Source organism: Eriocheir sinensis, chromosome 12, assembly GCF_024679095.1.
Source record: "Eriocheir sinensis breed Jianghai 21 chromosome 12, ASM2467909v1, whole genome shotgun sequence".
Classification (NCBI taxonomy): Eukaryota; Metazoa; Arthropoda; class Malacostraca; order Decapoda; family Varunidae; genus Eriocheir; species Eriocheir sinensis.
In genome coordinates this window covers 10,395,908-10,413,630 of record NC_066520.1, presented here as the reverse complement: position 1 = coordinate 10,413,630, position 17,723 = coordinate 10,395,908, and the positions used below count along the sequence as shown (strand labels likewise).

The 17,723-nt window shown below is 45.2% G+C and overlaps 2 long non-coding RNA genes across 5 annotated transcripts in view; one reads left to right on the top strand and one right to left on the bottom strand.

The window, feature by feature from the left end:
* The window catches only part of LOC126997388 (uncharacterized), a 50,499-nt gene that overhangs the window by 14,999 nt on the left and 17,777 nt on the right, over positions 1–17,723 (top strand). The window lies entirely within an intron of this gene.
* On the bottom strand, positions 12,581–14,363 carry LOC126997387 (uncharacterized). 3 transcript variants are annotated; one of them, XR_007752075.1, is made up of 4 exons: positions 13,916–14,048; positions 13,727–13,852; positions 13,251–13,658; positions 12,581–13,182 (listed from the first exon to the last, which is right to left on the bottom strand). It is a non-coding gene; the product is annotated as an uncharacterized LOC126997387 (long non-coding RNA). The 3 variants fall into 3 exon arrangements; XR_007752076.1 differs by having other exon boundaries at positions 13,790–13,852; XR_007752077.1 differs by lacking the exon at positions 13,727–13,852 and having other exon boundaries at positions 13,916–14,363.

The following is a 17,723-nucleotide window of genomic DNA, read 5'->3' as shown; positions in this document are numbered from 1 at the left end:
TTTAAAATCCGATAATTCACCTCATATTTTTTAAGGGGAAAAAATAATATTTTCCTTAATTTCTACCCCATTGCTTGAATACCTTCCTCATCTCATCTCCCCGCGGTAGTTTTTATTTTTTGTTTTTAAAGCTATAATACTTCGTTCTTGTTCGCCTCCCTCCAGCAGCTGCATCGAGCACCTGCCTCAGTGTCACCTGCTCCTTCACTCCCCCCCTCCCATCCCCATCCAACCCGGCACCGACCCTCCCTCCGTCTGCCGCCCTTGATGCCCATGAGTGTTGCTGTTGGGGCGGCATGAAAGGAAGGGGAGGAGGGGGAAGGAGGGGAAAGGCCTGCTGCTCTGAGGAGGGGAGTGAAGATGCGATGGTTGTGGGAATCTCCGTCTGAGTGAGGCAGTTCCGAGGGTGGCTGATGCTTTTGTTAGGTTGGCGATGCTGGAGGTTGTTCTGGATGAGGGTATGGAAGTGGGTGATGCTGGAGATTGTTCTGGATGAGGGTATGGAAGTGGGTGATGCTGGAGGTTGTTCTGGATGAGGGTATGGAAGTGGGCGATGCTGGAGGTTGTTCTGGATGAGGGTATGGGAGTGGGTGATGCTGGAGGTTGTTCTGGATGAGGGTATGGGAGTGGGTGATGCTAGAGATTGTTCTGGATGAGGGTATGGAAGTGGGTGATGCTGGAGGTTGTTCTGGATGAGGGTATGGAAGTGGGTGATGCTGGAGATTGTTCTGGATGAGGGTATGGGAGTGGGTGATGCTGGAGGTTGTTCTGGATGAGGGTATGGGAGTGGGTGATGCTGGAGATTGTTCTGGATGAGGGTATGGAAGTGGGTGATGCTGGAGGTTGTTCTGGATGAGGGTATGGAAGTGGGTGATGCTGGAGGTTGTTCTGGATGAGGGTATGGAAGTGGGTGATGCTGGAGGTTGTTCTGGATGAGGGTATGGAAGTGGGTGATGCTGGAGGTTGTTCTGGATGAGGGTATGGAAGTGGGTGATGCTGGAGATTGTTCTGGATGAGAGCATGGAAGTGGGTGATGCTTTTTGTTAGGTTGGTGATGCTGGAGGTTGTTCTGGATGAGAGTATGGACGTGGGTGATGCTTTTTGTTAGGTTGGTGATGCTGGAGGTTGTTCTGGATGAGAGTATGGACGTGGGTGATGCTTTTTGTTAGGTTGGTGATGCTGGAGGTTGTTCTGGATGAGGGTATGGAAGTGGGTGATGCTGGAGGTTGTTCTGGATGAGGGTATGGAAGTGGGTGATGCTGGAGGTTGTTCTGGATGAGGGTATGGACGTGGGTGATGCTTTTTGTTAGGTTGGCGATGCTGGAGGTTGTTCTGGATGAGAGTATGGACGTGGGTGATGCTTTTTGTTAGGTTGGTGATGCTGGAAGCTGTTCTGGATGAGGGTATGGATGTGGGTGATGCTTTTTGCTAGGTTGGTGATGCTGGAAGCTGTTCTGGATGAGGGTATGGATGTGGGTGATGCTTTTTGTTAGGTTGGTGGTGCTGGAAGCTGTTCTGGATGAGAGTATGGATGTGGGTGATGCTTTTTGTTAGGTTGGTGATGCTGGAGGTTGTTCTGGATGAGAGTATGGACGTGGGTGATGCTTTTTGTTAGGTTGGTGATGCTGGAAGCTGTTCTGGATGAGGGTATGGATGTGGGTGATGCTTTTTGTTAGGTTGGTGATGCTGGAGGTTGTTCTGGATGAGAGTATGGACGTGGGTGATGCTTTTTGTTAGGTTGGTGGTGCTGGAAGCTGTTCTGGATGAGGGTATGGATGTGGGTGATGCTTTTTGTTAGGTTGGCGATGCTGAAGGTTGTTCTGGATGAGAGTATGGACGTGGGTGATGCTTTTTCTTATGTTGATGTTGCTGGAGGTTGTTCTGGATGAGGGTATGGACGTGGGTGATGCTTTTTCTTATGTTGATGTTGTTGGAGGTTGTTCTGGATGAGAGTATGGAAGTGGGTGATGCTTTTTGTTAGGTTGGTGATGCTGGAGGTTGTTCTGGATGAGGGTATGGAAGTGGGTGATGCTGGAGGTTGTTCTGGATGAGGGTATGGAAGTGGGTGATGCTGGAGGATGTTCTGGATGAGGGTATGGACGTGGGTGATGCTTTTTCTTATGTTGATGTTGCTGGAGGTTGTTCTGGATGAGAGTATGGACGTGGGTGATGCTTTTTGTTAGGTTGGTGATGCTGGAGGTTGTTCTGGATGAGGGTATGGAAGTGGGTGATGCTGGAGGTTGTTCTGGATGAGGGTATGGAAGTGGGTGATGCTGGAGGATGTTCTGGATGAGGGTATGGACGTGGGTGATGCTTTTTGTTAGGTTGGCGATGCTGGAGGTTGTTCTGGATGAGAGTATGGACGTGGGTGATGCTTTTTGTTAGGTTGGTGATGCTGGAAGCTGTTCTGGATGAGGGTATGGATGTGGGTGATGCTTTTTGTTAGGTTGGTGATGCTGGAAGCTGTTCTGGATGAGGGTATGGATGTGGGTGATGCTTTTTGTTAGGTTGGTGGTGCTGGAAGCTGTTCTGGATGAGGGTATGGATGTGGGTGATGCTTTTTGTTAGGTTGGTGATGCTGGAAGCTGTTCTGGATGAGAGTATGGACGTGGGTGATGCTTTTTGTTAGGTTGGTGGTGCTGGAAGCTGTTCTGGATGAGGGTATGGATGTGGGTGATGCTTTTTGTTAGGTTGGCGATGCTGGAGGTTGTTCTGGATGAGAGTATGGACGTGGGTGATGCTTTTTCTTATGTTGATGTTGCTGGAGGTTGTTCTGGATGAGGGTATGGAAGTGGGTGATGCTTTTTGTTAGGTTGGTGATGCTGGAGGTTGTTCTGGATGAGGGTATGGAAGTGGGTGATGCTTTTTCTTAGGTTGGTGATGCTGGAGGTTGTTCTGGATGAGAGTATGGAAGTGGGTGATGCTTTTTCTTAGGTTGATGATGCTGGAGGTTGTTCTGGATGAGAGCATGGAAGTGGGTGATGCTTTTTGTTAGGTTGGTGGTGCTGGAGGCTGTTCTGGATGAGGGTATGGAAGTGGGTGATGCTTTTTCTTAGGTTGGTGGTGCTGGAGGTTGTTCTGGATGAGGGTATGGACGTGGGTGATGCTTTTTGTTAGGTTGGTGGTGCTGGAGGTTGTTCTGGATGAGGGTATGGACGTGGGTGATGCTTTTTCTTAGGTTGGTGGTGCTGGAGGTTGTTCTGGATGAGGGTATGGATGTGGGTGATGCTTTTTGTTAGGTTGGTGGTGCTGGAGGCTGTTCTGGATGAGAGTACGGAAGGGATTACAAGTAGACTTCTTATCTGTAGAAATGTTCAGAAGATAATGCTTTGCTCCAGCTTGCGAGGGGATGAAGGAGTGTTGACATCGACGGGGAGAAGTACTGGGTTGAGGTGCAGAGAAATGATGGGCAGATTGTTTTCTTCAGGGTGAGGAAGTGGTGGCTGAGGGGGGGTTGGGAGGGGGGCGGGAGGAAACGATGGAGGTGAATATGCATGGCGTCGGTATACTTGTTATTGCTGCGGCACGTCGATTGTTTGTGTCATGGTATGAAGACACCCACGCAGAAGGCTGAGACACAGGAACGACTAGAGGAAGAAACGCCCGATGAGGGAGGTAACAGGAGAAGTAAAAGCAAGAAACCCTACCAAAAAAACAAAGATAAATATTGGTAGGAGAGGGAACAGAAAGACAGAAATCAGTGCAGCGGAAACAGGCAGCCTTGTGGTCGTGCCACGCCACTGCACGACACCACTTTTTTTTTATGCGGGCAATGTCTACTGAAGTCTGTCGAACACGGAGGGAAAGCTGCGTGTCGTCCGGAAGCAGACTCAGGGCTCATGCCCCCCTCCGCCCACCCAGGCCACAATGGACCGTCTACTGCTTCAATCTCAGCAGGAAGTTGCTAATTGACCCCTGACCCCTGGGGCTGGCAGGGCGCGCACATTCTCATCATGCCCTGAACTCATGTCCTGGATCACCGAGACGACACAAAGGAACTGTATCGATAAAAAATTTAATAATTCAGCAAAACTGTATTGCTTCATATCAACATTGCCGCCAGATGACCCATAAAACCTGCAGCTGGAAAGTTATCGTTGTTTGGCATGAAAATAACGACAAAAGATGGGAAAAGAAGCAACACTACGGCGGACTATATGGGGTGAAAGACATTGGTAAGAGGAGGGGCGTTGACGAGGCGAAAAGACTTTGACTAGATGGCTGAGTCATCAGAGGCACACAACAGGTGTTTAAAGAAAAACGAAAATAGTTTGACCGCTGAAGCAAAGTTTTGCCCTGCTCTTTAGAGTGAGCGGTCATCATCTTATTAAGGAGGATTTATTAGATCAATAAAACGAGTTGTTGAGAAGATTGCGGGAAGTCGTAGAGGGAGGGGGCCCTGCAGGTGAAGCTCAATAGAGAATTTGCTCGTTGTTGTTGCTGCGGCTGTCGTTCGTGTTTGTGTTGGCACTGCTGCTATTTCTGTTGTGCGTTCAGTTTCCCAGGGACCAGGTGGTGTCAATATTATATAGTATTATCCTCAGACCAGTAAAAAATTAACCTCCCAGCTAGTATGCTGTACAGTTGCAAACTGAATTACAGCGAGGTGCAGACCACAAAAGATTTCAGTGGTAAGACACTGTGAGGGAGTTCACGCTTTCAACTGATAGCGGCGGCCAGCGGAGGCCGAGGCAGGAGCCCCGCTGCCGCGGGGTCGTGGGAGGGGTGAGTCGCTGCTCCGACAGATGACGCCAGGGTGCTCTGAGGGGGTCTTCCAGGGTTCCTCAAAAACAACAATTTCCTTTAAGTACTTCAAAATGATATATACACACACACACACACACACACACACACACACACACACACACACACACACACACACACACACACACTTGAGCAGGGGGGATGGAGTGTGTTGTGTGTGAGGTCCTGGCAGTGACCAGAGATCGACCAAAAGTGCGAGTCCAACTCGTGATCAGGCCGTGGTGAAACACACACACACACAAACACACACAAACACACACACCTACATACAAGTTTTATTAAAAATTATGACGTAGTGACAGTCTCCCTTGCATTATTTACCTTTTCATATATACAGTAATACTAATGATAATTTCTTATAAATTGTTTTCAATGGTTGCATATTACACAAAATAATTTTATATTTTTTTAAGTACTGAAACACATAAGAAAAATTAACTATATATGGATACCATCCTCTGCCTCTCTCGCAGCGCTCATCATGCCACCTGGTATTGAGAATCAGATGGCGGCCGGGAAAATAAATCATACATGGGTCTTACTTACCGTGATAACTTATAATAGGGTTGGTGATGTCAAATTACCGCGGCCACAAAAGGGAAATCTCCCAGATACAGTGTGTGTCCTGTACCGTAGTCAGGTCACATGCTGGACTCCCGTGTGTGTGTGTGTGTGTGTGTGTGTGTGTGTGTGTGTGTGTAACAGGGTTGAATCAAATACTGATTTTTGTAAGTCAAATACAAATAAAAATACTTTTGTTCGGGATTCCAAAATTACAAATACAAATACAAATACTTTAATTCCTGAATCAAAAAATACAAATACAAATACAAATACTTATATTCCTGAATCTAAAAATACAAATAGAAATACAAATACTCCTATTCCAGATTTCAAAGATACAAATAAAAATACTCCTGAAATTATACAAAAAATATAAAGATACTTTTTTCACAAGTTTACACTTCATATCATAATTGCATTTTATCATCATTAATGCCCGGAAGGTTCCCGGGCCGAGTTTTGCTCGCTCAGGAGTGTAAAAATTGCCGGCCTTACTAAACACCCTCTCACATGGTGCCGGTAACTAACAGGTTCTTGCCTACCACAAGCTCAAAGGGTCAACGGTGCGGAGATGAGTACCTACCGCAGCCACACACAGCTATTTTTTTTTACAGCAAAGGAGACAGCACAAGGGCACACAAAAAGGAAACAACAATAAAAAAAAAGCCCGCTACTCGCTTCTCCTGTAAAGAATCCGAAGAGGTGGCCGAAAGAGCAGTCAACTATACGTGAGAAGACAGCGTAAGAAGAATAGCGTATGCACCCGCCTTTAACTTTACCTTCAGTTTTCTTCCTTTGGTGTCATGGCTAAGTGCAATGGTTAACACACTCTCTCTCTCTCTCTCTCTCTCTCTCTCTCTCTCTCTCTCTCTCTCTCTCTCTCTCTCTCTCTCTCTCTCTCTCTCTCTCTCTCTCTCTCTCTCTCTCTCTCTCTCTCTCTCTCTCTCTCTCTCTCTCTCTCTCCGCCAAGGTCTTGCAGCGCTTGGAGACCCGAGTCAAGTGATCACTGAAACTGGTCGTCAGTTATTCTGTTTTGGTTCATTTTTTTATTTTTATTTTCTTCAACGTCTTCTGCGTAGTCATCGAAATGGCCGCCTCTGTGTTAAGGCTGAACTTGACTGAAAAAAAAGGTTCATTTTTTTTTCAAGGACACACACACACACACACACACACACACACACACACACACGTAATCACTCTTTCCTGAAACGCGTATTCCCTCTCTCTCTCTCTCTCTCTCTCTCTCTCTCTCTCTCTCTCTCTCTCTATCTCTCTCTCTCTCTCTCTCTCTCTCTCTCTCTCTCTCTCTCTCTCTCTCTCTCTCTCTCTCTCTCTCTCTTATTCTCGCTTATTCACGCACGCGTCCCTCTGCCCTACGAAAAAGAAAAAGCAAAGCAAATATATAGATACCTCCTCCTTACCAAGATGGCGCTAAAGAAATGTTCGACTTGCACAGGAAACTTCTCTGGTCATTTCTTCTCAGGACGATCGACCGTCTGCAAGATCTGCCTGTTGACTCAGCAGATGGAAACGAGACTCCTTCAACAGGACGAAAGGTTGACGGCTGGCGAGAAGAAGATCACCGAACTAACAAGTACTGTTGATACCTTGCAGGAGTTTATCCAGGCCAACATCGTCGCCCCTCCTGCAATTGACGCCTCATCACCCTCCTCACCTGCACTCGATGCCCAGCCACCTTCCGAAGAAGGCACGTCACAGGGAACCGGTAGAGCTGACGCTGAATGCTTCACCCCCGTGAGAGGAGGAGCCAGACCCGCCCCTAGAGCCATTTATCCTACTCATTGCTACAACAGATTTGCCATACTGGAGGAGGAGGACGAGGAACAGAGCACCTTCTTGGTCGGTGACTCTATGATTCGCCATCAGGTGGTTGAATTCTGTGGCAGAGTCCCCGTCGTAGGCGTAACTACTGTTATCCTGGAGCTGGTGTTGACGACATCACAGCTGCACTGGACGAGGTCTCCGCTGTGGCCTCTAATGACTCACTCTTTGTTCTCCACACAGGTACAAACGACGTCACCACGACCCGGTCTGAGGAACTGCTGGACAAGTACCGTAGGCTCATCCAGCAGTATAAGACTAAATCGACGAATATTTTGATTTCAGGAATTCTACCACGGACATGGGATGAGGGCGACTTCTACAGTAAGGCCTTCAGCCTCAACAACCGCCTGCAGACTCTCTGCGGAGAGCTTGACGTCGAATTCTTTAACGCCTGGAACGATTTCTACGGCCAGAGTAGACTTTTCCAAAGGGACGGCATACACCTGTCCCCCATCGGGGCAGCCAGATTTGGAAGGCTCTCAACAACGCCGTACGTAACGCCCGAACAACAAAAACGACTCTCAGCCACGTCCTTCCATCCCGCCCGTGTAAATAGACACCTCACACCGCAACAGACTCGTAACATTGAACCCTCCAGTACCTCTATTACCAAGCTTCAAGATAACCTAAGAGTCCTTAGTTTCAATGCGCGTAGCCTAAGAAACAAATTTGATGAACTGCGATGTCTTGCTCTGACAGAAAACTTTGACGTAATTGCTATAACCGAAACATTTATCGACACCACTAATATTGATTTAAGTTCCGAATACAACATAGATGGCTACAGATTCTTCAACAATGATCGTGTAAACCGTAGAGGGGGTGGCGTCGCCCTTTTGTCAAAAGCTACTTGCAACCTACTGACAAAACACCAAGAAACAGTAACGTTGAACATTTGTGCGTGCGAGTAAACATTGCAAAAGTCAATTTAAATATATCTGTCACTTACAGGCCTCCGGGGCAATCACTTGATGGCGATCTTGAAATGTACAGCGTCTTAAGGCAGTCACTTAATAACAGCGACTCACTGATACTAGGAGACTTTAACCTCCCCCATATCGACTGGGCGACACTGTCGGGTACAGAAGGTGAGTCCCATAGAATGATCAAATTCTAGAGGAAAATTATCTAAGCCAAATGGTTTCTGAACCAACTCGACAAAATAACATACTTGACCTTGTTATAGCGACCCAAGATAACCTAGTCAGTAATGTCACGGTAGGAGAACACCTCGGTTCCTGCGATCATAAACTAGTGCGCGTTGACATTAGAGCTCAAACATCGGTGACTGAAAATAAAGTTAAGGTGCCCAATTTCAAAAGAGCCAACTTCGTAGAAATCCGACGAAAACTAATAGATATGCAACTATCAGATGACGGCAATGCAGAGGACGCCTGGCTAAACTTTAAAATCACTTACTCACTCAGCAGGACACATTTGTCCCCTTGTGCGAGAAGCGAATTAACACTAATAAAGTCCACCTTGGTTTAATAGCGAAATTAAACACTCAGTCAAGGAGAGAAAATTGTCTTACAGGTTAAAGAAAGACCAAAGCACGCCCGAAAACATTAGACTTTACAATGATGCAAGGCGACGAGTAAAAGATTAGTGCATCAGGCAAAGCGTAGATATGAAGAAAATATTGCAGCCAACTGTAAAAATAATCCGAAATCCTTCTTCAGTTACATAAACAACAGAAAGGCGATCAGAAGTGGAATTGGACCTTTAACAAACAGCGACGGTGCACTAGTGACTGACAGCCAACACGTTGCAAACCTATTAAATAATTACTTTTCCTCGGTGTTTAATAATAACAGTCCTCCCACCACCACCACCAACACCAGTACTAATGTAAATCCCGAGCATGCATTGTCTAACTTTGAAATAAAACCCGATGAAGTCCTTAAAGCCCTCAAATCACTTAAAACAAATAAAAGTCCTGGACCTGATAAAGTATATCCAACTCTGCTGAAAGAAACAAAGAGCGAAATACTCTCCTCCCACACAACCGTATACAATATGTCCTTGCGACAAGGCATTGTCCCTTCAGAATGGAAAAAGGCTAACGTGACACCGATTTTTAAGAAATGAGACAAAAAAGTACCAGGTAATTACAGGCCCATTAGTCTAACTTCGGTTGTAGGTAAGCTACTTGAGGGCATAATTAGAGACAAAATTGTGAGTTACCTTGAAAGCCACTCATTAATTGGGGACTCACAACATGGCTTCCGAAACAAAAGATCCTGCCTATCAAATCTATTAACCTTTTATAACGACCTCTTCACTGTTTATGACGTAACCAAATCACTGGACGTAGTCTATCTTGATTTCCAGAAAGCGTTTGATAAAGTCCCGCATCATAAATTACTTTACAAATTAAAGCAAATAGGTATTGACGGTCAGGTAAACCAATGGATCGCGAATTGGTTGAGCAACAGACAACAAAGAGTAGTGATTGACGGATTTAACTCAGAGTGGGCGCTTGTCACTAGTGGCGTCCCTCAGGGCTCGGTTCTTGGCCCAGTGCTCTTCATTATTTACATCAACGACGTGGATGTTGGACTCAATAACCGCATTAGTAAATTTGCAGACGACACAAAGATTGGTAACTCGGTTCTCACTGACGAAGACAGGCAAAGCCTCCAAGAGGATTTGCACAAAATTTCAGCTTGGTCGGATAGATGGGAGATGTCCTTTAACGTAGACAAGTGCCAGGTCCTTCAAGTTGGAACGAGGAATAAAAAGTTTGATTACGAAATGCGCGGCGTTAAACTCAAAAGCGTTCAATGCGTCAAGGACTTGGGGGTCAAAATCGCGTCAAACCTCAAATTCTCACAGCAATGCATCGATGCAGCAAATAAAGCGAACAGAATGTTGGGCTTCATTAAAAGAAACTTTTATTTAAGAATAAAGATGTAATACTCCCGCTCTACAACAGTTTAGTCAGACCCCACTTGGAATATGCGGTACAGTTTTGGTCTCCCCACCATGCAAAGGATATTGCTAAATTAGAAGGTGTTCAGCGTCGGGCAACGAAAATTATCCCTTCCTTGCGCAACAAATCCTACGAAGAAAGGCTTTCTACCCTTAACATGTTCTCTCTTGAGAAACGTCGCCTCCGAGGAAAACTGATCGAATGTTTTAAAATACTTAATGGTTTCACGAATGTAGACAGATCAACATTGTTTATGATCGATGACACTTTGCGCACGAGGAACAATGGCGTAAAACTCAGATGTAGACAAGTAAATTCAGACTGCACCAAATTTTTCTTCACCAACGTTGTAGTGCGAGAATGGAATAAGCTCCCATCATCAGTGATCCAGTGTAACACGATTGACTCCTTCAAAAATAAGCTCGACCGTCACTTCCTTCAACTTAATATCAACTAGAGTAGAAATGCAACGTTTTGGAGTCTTCTGATTAATGTAAAATCACTTAGGTTTAAGGACAGACCACCAAGTCTGGACCATGGGGTCTGTGTGGTCTGATTTTCTATGTAAATCTATGTAAATCTCTCTCTCTCTCCATCTTTCTCTGTCTCTGTCAATGCCGGCTTTTTATTGTTAGTATGTATGTATGTATGAATGTGTATGTATCAGTAGGTATGTCTATGTATGTCTGTTCGTCTCTCTCTCTCTCTCTCTCTCTCTCTCTCTCTCTCTCTCTCTCTCTCTCTCTCTCTCTCTCTCTCTCTCTCTCTCTCTCTCTCTCTCTCTCTCTCTCTCTCTCTCTCTCTCTCTCTCTCTCTCTCTCTCTCTCTCTCTCTCTCTCTCTCTCTCTCTCTCTCTCTCTCTCTCTCTCTCTCTCTCTCTCTCTCTCTCTCTCTCTCTCTCTCTCTCTCTCTGTAAAGTACGTAACAATAGAGAGCGGAGAATGAGTTTTAAACGCTCGACGAAGTTTAAGAAATGTGCCGTAAGGTTGTGACGGAAACTGAAGTGCTAAAAGGTGCCGCCTCGCTAGTATACTATTATCATCATTATTGAGCACCGTGAATGGGGTATACCCGGAAGAGTACAAATATCAGTAGTTATACAAAGTCTCTTACTCTGCCACATTCAATAAACAGATAATCAAAAGGATAAAGATTGGGAGCAGCGACGTAGCGGTCTTTTTTTCTGTATCCTCTTATTTTGGCCCTTGAGCTTTCTGTCTTCTGTGTTGAAAAAAAGAAAGAAAGAAAGAAAAGAAAACTGCCAAGTCTTTTCCTCATCGATTTCCTTTTTTTTTTTTTTTTTTTTTAGCAAACTCTTTATCATTGTTAGCTACCATTTATTATTATTATTTTTTTACTTGACGCTTTTCTTCGTTTTATTTTTTAGCTGCAGAGGGGGAGGGGGGGGGGAACCATTATAATCCAAATTCTTCCTATTACTCTGTCCTACCTCCCCCCTCTCTCCCTCCCTCTTCTTGCCTCCCTGCCCCCGTCCTTCCGTTCCAGCTCAAGGTCGGACCGGAACTAAGGACTACACAATGAAAAAAAAATTGTGGCAGGAAAACGTGTAGGTAGAACTGACCATGACTGATGACGGACTAGATAAGTAAACAAATAAAGAAGATGAACAAATAAGATAAACAAATAAACAAATAAAAGATATAGAGATAGAACTTATTTTTATTTACGCGGATTTTTTTTTTATTTTTTTTATCTACTTTTGCCCTTGAGCTGCTTCCTTAACTGCAAAAAGAAAAAATAAAGATGGATAGATAAACATAATGATAGATAGCCATGCAGATAAATAGATAAAGAGTCAGACAAATACATGTTCGATCGTTAGATGATTTGATAGTTAGTTAATAGGTAGTCCAATAGTACCCTTGTATAGTACCCTTAGTTAGATAGGTAGTTAGATAGGTAGTTTAATAGTTAGACAGTTTGAATTAGTTAGTTAGTTCGTTAATTTTACTGTATTCTGTATTTGTTTATTTATTTATTTATTTGGATTATTTTTTTGTTTTTTTATTTTATTTTGGTGTTTTTCTTTTTCATTTTGTTTCTTTTTCCTTTTCTTTTCTTTATCTTTTGTTTTTTTTGCTGTTGTTTTTCTTTTTGATGTTCTTTTATTTCATATCATCCTCTTGTTGATGTTCATTGGCCTGGGTGAGCCTTTCTCCCCAGAAGAGACCCACCCATAATTTTGGTGATGATGTTAGTTAGGGGCCGAGAGGTGGATGATGTTTCTTATATTTTTCTTCTCTTGATGTTTTTCTTCTTGTTTTTCTTTTCCGATGTTTTTTTTCTGTTCTTTTTCTTCTTATTTCTTTTCTTCGTGTTTTTTAATGTTCTTTTATTTCATATCATCCTCTTGTTGATGTTCTTCGTTGGTCTGGGTGAGCCGCTTTCCTCCCAGAAGAGACCCACCCATAATTTTGGTGATGTTAGTTTGGGGCCGAATGGTGGATGATGTTTCTTTGTATGTTACTTTTCTTGATGTTCTGTTATTGCTGTTACTTTTCTTTTGCGATGTTCTTTTGCTCTTTTTTCCCCTATTTTTTGGTGTTCTTTTCTATATCATCCCTCTTTGATGTTCTTTGGTCTGGATGAGCCTCTTTCTCCCCAGAAAAGACCCACCCATAATTTTGGTGATGTTAGTTTGGGGCCGAATGGTGGATGATGTTTCTTTGTATGTTACTTTTCTTGACGTTGTTCTGTTATTGTTGTTACTTTTCTTTTGCGATGTTTTTTCTTTTTCCCATTTTTTTGGTGTTCCTTTCTATATCATCCCTCTTTGATGTTCTTTGGTCTGAATGAGCCTCTTTCTCCCCAGAAAAGACTCACCCATAATTTTGGTGATGTTAGGGCCTGAAGGTGGATGATCTGTGTTTTTTCTTTTCTTGATTTTTTGTTACTATATTTTCCTTTTTCTGGTGTTCCTTTTTATTTTCCTTTTCTTTGGTGTTCCCATCACGTGGATTGTCTACGACATCTAACGAGCACCACAAGCCCCGGTTTATTGTTCGGAGTTTGCTCTCCTAGGCAGACTGCCTACCACTGCTGACGAGCTCCACCTGCCCGGGTTTATTGTTCGGAGTTTGCTCTCCTAGGCAGACTGCCTACCACGGCTGACGAGCTCCACCTGCCCGGGTTTATTGTTCGGAGTTTACTCTCCTAGGCAGATTGCCTACCACGGCTGACGAGCTCCACCTGCCCGGGTTTTATGTATGGAGTTTGCTCTCCTAGGTGTATTACCTATGACGGCTCACGAGCCCAACCTGCCCGGGTTTTATGATCGGAGTTTGCTCTCCTAGGTGTATTACCTATGACGGCTCACGAGCCCAACCTGCCCGGGTTTTATGATCGGAGTTTGCTCTCCTAGGTGTATTACCTATGACGGCTCACGAGCCCAACCTGCCCGGGTTTATTGTTCGGAGTTTGCTCTCCTAGGTGTATTACCTATGACGGCTCACGAGCCCAACCTGCCCGGGTTTATTGTTCGGAGTTTGCTCTCCTAGGTGAATTGCCTACCACGGCTAACGAACCTCACCTGCCCGGGTTTATTGTTCGGAGTTTGCTCTCCTAGGTGAATTGCCTACCATGGCTAACGAACCTCACCTGCCCGGGTTTATAATCGGAGTTTGCTCTCCTAGGTGAACTGCTTTCGCTAACGACCTCCACCTGCCCGGGTTTGTAATCGGAGTTTGCTCTCCTAGGTGAACTGCTCACGCTAACGACCTCCACCTGCCCGGGTTTGTGATCAGAGTTTGCTCTCCTAGATGAATTGCTTTCGCTAACGACCTCCACCTGCCCGGGTTTGTAATCGGAGTTTGCTCTCCTAGGTGAACTGCTCACGCTAACGACCTCCACCTGCCCGGTTTTGTAATCGGAGTTTGCTCTCCTAGATGAACTGCTTTCGCTAACGACCTCCACCTGCCCGGGTTTATTGTTCGGAGTTTGCTCTCCTAGGTGTATTACCTATGACGGCTCACGAGCCCAACCTGCCCGGGTTTATTGTTCGGAGTTTGCTCTCCTAGGTGAATTGCCTACCACGGCTAACGAACCTCACCTGCCCGGGTTTGTTGTTCGGAGTTTGCTCTCCTAGGCAGATTGCCTACCACGGCTGACGAGCCCCACCTGCCCGGCGTTGTAGCCGAAAGATCTCCGGCACCTCCGTCGGGGCCCCGATGGACGCCGAGGCGCCCTGCCGGGAGCCCACCAGTCCTGCCATGCTCGCCAGGGAGACCTTGGGCTCGCTGGCGCACCGCCCCGCCGATTCGAATAGGGCGGATGCAAGAACTCGCTTCTTAAAACTACCAGACTGGATTATAAAATTAATCATAAATGCCGTGAAGACGCCGGTCACCGCGTTTGTCGGTTCTTGGATGAAGGACCGATGGGCCTCGGGGACGCGCACAAGCATCATAAGGAATCCTCGCCGCGGCTTCCGGCGCAGCATCCTTTTCCCTTTTCTTTCCTACTTCCAATTTTTCTTTTTAATTATATTTTCTTTCTCTGATTGACTGACTGATTGATTTTACATAGTAAGAATTGATTCAACAATTTACGTCTTTCAGGTACATTGCATTGACACACCTGCTGAGGGAGAACACCAGTGAGCGTGTTGACTCACGAGGACGGCCCACTAAAGTTTCCTAACATTTGTATTGGGCTGCCACTTCTCTTTAGTCGTCTGTTCCTCTATTTTTCTCTTCTTTATTTAATTTTATTTCTCCCTTTCTTTCATCCTTGCTCTCTATACATATATTTCTTTCAAACTTCTTCATCAGCCCCCTTTCCTTTCCATTCTCCCTCCCCTTCATCTCCCTCCATCCCTTTCATCCCCCTCGCCTCCCGCCCTTTGCTCTTTTTCTGTTATCATCACGACAGCTGTTTAATTTCTCTGCGGGGACTTTTCTTTTTATGTTCGTGGATGTGACGTGCTTCCCGGGGCGTCCATGTTGTTGCACAGCACCCTAGAATATTCTTGGCAAAGTGCTTCAAATTTTTGAAGCTTTTTGCATCACGCCAGTACCTCAGTGGATTGACATCAAAAGGCAAAACACCTTCTAGGTACGTTTCAAGTTCTGCCTTCACCACTGTAGTGTCATTTGTTGATGCACTTGCCATCATTTGCCCAGCTGGAGGCATGTAGGCAAAAAGACGAGGTCGTGTTGCACTCATGCCAGCCGATATATAGTTATTTTTTTCTTATTATGTGTTTCAGTACTTTAAAGTTTATATATACCTAATTATATTGTGTAACATGCAACCATTTACAAGGGAATCTGAAAGCGGAAGTATTAATAAAGGTTTTGTTGGGACCCGTTACGTATGTAGGCACCCCTCCCCGTCACCTCAGCCCTTGAGACTGAACCCGCCACCCCGGGACAAGGCTGTTTTGGTATCCGGGTTGCTACAGTTTACCTTCCCTAGGTTTCCCCCATTTATCGACCTGCCCGAAAGTGGATGATGAACAGGTCAAAATGTTGGAAAAACTCGATATTTTTTGGTGTAGCTATAATCTGGTAAAAGTTATTTTCCCTGAAACTACGTGTGAAGTAATGACATCGTGAATAACCTTTCTACACAAAGGAACAAGCCCGTGACTGCTGCGGCTTTACTGTATTATTATCCTCCGTTCTTAATGTGTGTTTTTCGTTGTTAAATTTCGAGCAAACAGGTTATATTTGCGGGAACCGAGAACCGCTGCTCGTCGTTTGCGATCACTTATTTTAATCAAACTATCAGCAATCGTTAGCGTCTGGTGGGTATGATGGTGGTGGTCGAGAACACATAAACAAGTGCTCCCCCTTTGTCCGCTACTGTGATCATGTGGCGGCGATGGCCCGAGTGTTGCGGCGAGGGGTGACTGTGATTGCGTGAGAGCCGAGAACAGGGTCGTGAGGGGCACAGGTCGATGGCTTGGCGCCCCAGCGACAGATGGCGCTCGGTGCAGGGCGGAGGTGGCTCATCACATCTACCTCAACCCTTGACCTTCCCTCCTTCTCCCCTCCCTGCCTAGTCCTTCCCATCGTCTTTCCCTCTGCTTTTCCGCCGGATGCACATAAATAGTCAAGAGTGCAAGAAACAATCCATTTATTTTTTTAGCATTAAGTATTTACCACTAGCGTCATCACTTTCCATCACCCTGAAGACCGATACGATGACGTTATTCAAGTGTTTCAGAAAAAAAAAATATATATATTTATAAATCTGTTTTGCATGGACTTCCTTGCGTTAGTGACAGCATTAAAGTTGGTTTCATCATTATTATTGTTACTGGTTTAATCTCTTGCCAGTAAGAAGCTCTGTAATACTGTCATTAAGTCAGTGGAAAAATAAAAATGATAGCACCGCATTGTTAAATCCTGCCGGGGCACCATCTGGCTTCCCGCCCGTCCCCCGCGTGACCCCGGCGTAGCACCTCACCTCACCCCCTGTCTCTCCGCCTCACCGCGCTCCGCCTCACCACGTCCCTGCCGGGCTTTATCACCACTCGGGTAAAGGGAGCAAAGACCCTCTGCACCGTCTATGGACTCTATGCTAAGGCGTCTAGAAGGTTAGACTCTAGAATCCCGACCCTCACGCCCGTTCCTTCACCTGTAGTCCCACACACACCTCCATTGTTTGTTTGTTTGTTTGTTTTTGTTACTCCATTTTTATATTTTTTCTTTATTAATGGTGTAACTAGTCAGCGTTATTTTTGTTATGAACGTTGTAATATGAAGTTGTCGCAGAAAAAAAACGAGCCAGCAGTAATATACACAGCTCTTTTGTTGTTGTTGTTGTTGTTGCTGTTGCTGTTTCTTTAGTTTTTTTCTTCTATTGATGGTGTAGTTAGCGATATTTTTGTTATGAATGGTATACTATGGAGTTGCCGCAGAAAAAAAATCCAGCAACAATATAAACAGCTCTAGTATTTTTTTTTAACTCCTTTCCTTTATTTTTTCCTAATAATGGCGTAGTCAGCGTTATTTTGGTTATGAATGTTATAATATGGAGTTGCCGCGGAAAAAAATAAGCCAGCAGTAACTCATTAAAACTACCTACTCGTGAGAGACTTAACACATGTATTTAGAAGTGACAGCAATGATTATTATCGATTCGACACCGCTCAACATCAACTCCCTTGGATGACGACGCGCCCTTCCTCAACGACTGTCCAACCAGACACCCAAAAAATTGCTGTTTGCTGATCGGTGTCGTGAGCATAAGCCGATCCACCGGAACCAGCGTTGTTTTATCAGATCAACATCGCTCATTTTCAGTTCCTTGATCCAACAGCTGTCTAGACACTGACACCCAAAAAATTGCTGTTTGGTGGGTGGCGTCGCGAGCGCAAGCCTATCCACCAGAACCCCCGTCACAGTAGTGCACCGAGAGTAAAGGATACCAGCGTCACAGTAGAGCAGAGGAGAAAACAACGCGATACACACCGAACCTGAAACTGATGAGAATTTCACAGCCAACTTTCAAGCCCTGTGGCTTTTATTACTGAGCTCAGGAGGCGGAGACGATGGTAGAATACTCCTGTCACGTCGCCGCTGCCCACCCAACCTTATCACTTCACGGACCACTTGCGAATGCCGTGCTTAAGGTCGGGATTATCAGA